Consider the following 2,057-nt stretch of genomic DNA (forward strand, 5'->3'; position numbering starts at 1 on the left):
ATGCATTACACGGATTTCAGGGAAATTCATTTTCGCGATACCAGACGAAAAATTGGCTACTGTAAGTTAATATATTTCTATAACAACTAATTTTTTTTTCTATTCTGAAGATAATACAATTATACATAATCTGTCGAAAATAATAAACTTTCCAACTTAGCAATTTTGCCCAAATTCCTAATTTACGAGAACAATTTACATAAAGTAACTAAATGTGTAACTCTTCTAACTAATCGTTTTACCTAATCCAAGCGTACACTTTCTTTGAGTTTAATATATTCTCTATTCACTCGTTCGCCTCAAGAAGTTTTTTTCCGTGTAGGACTATAAGATTGTGGTGTTTCTGGGTTAGACGGCTATGGGGTTTTGGGTTTGTAAGATTATGCACTTTTGGGGTTATGCAGTTTAGAGGTATTAGGTTGTATGGAGTTATGGGGTATGGTGTTATGAAATTTAATTCTACATGATTCGGAGTTATATTGTGACATGAAATTTTCTTATGATAAACTTCAAGGTTATGGAGCATATGGATTTTGATGTTTTGAAGTCGTGGACGTATAGAATTATAAAGCTAAAACTCTCCGTGATTAAGGTTTAAAATTTTCCTGTAAGTTTATTTTATTTATTTATTTTTTTGCGGCATTTTTGTTTTGTAGTTTTTCGGGATTTGATATTTAGGGGCCATCTATATACCACGTAGACAATTTTTTACCACGTTTTGACCCCTTGTGGACAGCTGTGGAATTTGGACAAATACCTCCCCCCCCCCCCCCCCCCCTGTACTTTGTCCACATGGACGTATTTTATGAAAATATAGATATTATTAGTCTTCAAAATGTCCGGGAGATCACGACAATTCCATGGACGTCATTTGAGTACTCACTAAAATTTCAGATTCATTTGTTTTCATATGTCAACAGTTCGAAACTCGTTGACTGGCTAACAGATGTTGGTGCATTTTGCAACAATTTATCGTTAAACTTGTCGGAAATTCGAATGAAAAAACTTCATTTTAGTACTCTTCAAACCCACGGGGAATGATTGTTTGGATGTTAAAAACAAACAATAAGTTTGACTGTCAGCTCCTTAGTGGTGACAAAGTTAACTAACAGAATATGAAACATGTCAAAAAATCGAGTGAAAAAACGTAATTTTAGTACTCTTGAAACCTATTGGGGATGATTTTTTAGGTGCAAACAACTACCAAGAAGTTTGACTGGTAGCTCCTGAGTGATGCCAAAGTTGACTGGCAGGCTGCCAAACATGCGAAAAATTCAAGTCAAGAAACGTGATTTCAGTACTCTTGAAATCCATTGTTGCGAGCTGTGAATTTACGTAACAAGTGAGATTTTCGTAGTTTTATTTTTTATATAAATATTCGTTTTATAAAAGTATCCTCTAGATGAAAATTTTAGTTAATGAAAAGGACCATTCGGTTGCTGATTAAAATGTCAGTCAACTTTGGCATTACTCAGGAGCTGCCAGTAAAATTCTTTGTTAGTTGTTTGCACCAAAACAATCATCCTCAATGGGTTTGAAGAGTACAAATGGCGTTTTTTCACTCGAATTTTTTACATGTTTAACAGTCTGCTAGTTAACTTTGGCACCACTCAGGAGCTGCCAATCAAACTTATTGTTAATTTTCAGCATCTAAACAATCATTCCCCGTGAGTTTGAAGAGTACTAAAATGACGTTTTTTCACTCGAATTTTGGTCCAGTTGAACGGTAAATTGCTGCAAAATGCACCAACAGCTGTTAGCCAGTTAACGAAAATCTAACTGTTGAGTATGAAAACAAAAGAATCTGCAATTTTGATGAGTACTAAAATGACGTCCATAGAATTGTCGCGAGCTCCCGGACTATAAAAAGTCCAAAAGGAGCGATGAATTAGCTGAAAAATTTGAATTAGCTTAGGAACGTGAGCTTAAACATGATTTCAATTTGAAAGAAAAAGTCGTGAAAGAGTATACCTTGTCTCATTTCAGTATATTTTCCACAGATTTAGGGAAATGTGTGTCCACGTGGATTGTAGCTCGACCCCCCGGTCCCCCTCGTG

The sequence above is a fragment of the Belonocnema kinseyi genome, chromosome 3, assembly GCF_010883055.1.
Source record: "Belonocnema kinseyi isolate 2016_QV_RU_SX_M_011 chromosome 3, B_treatae_v1, whole genome shotgun sequence".
Taxonomy (NCBI): Eukaryota; Metazoa; Arthropoda; class Insecta; order Hymenoptera; family Cynipidae; genus Belonocnema; species Belonocnema kinseyi.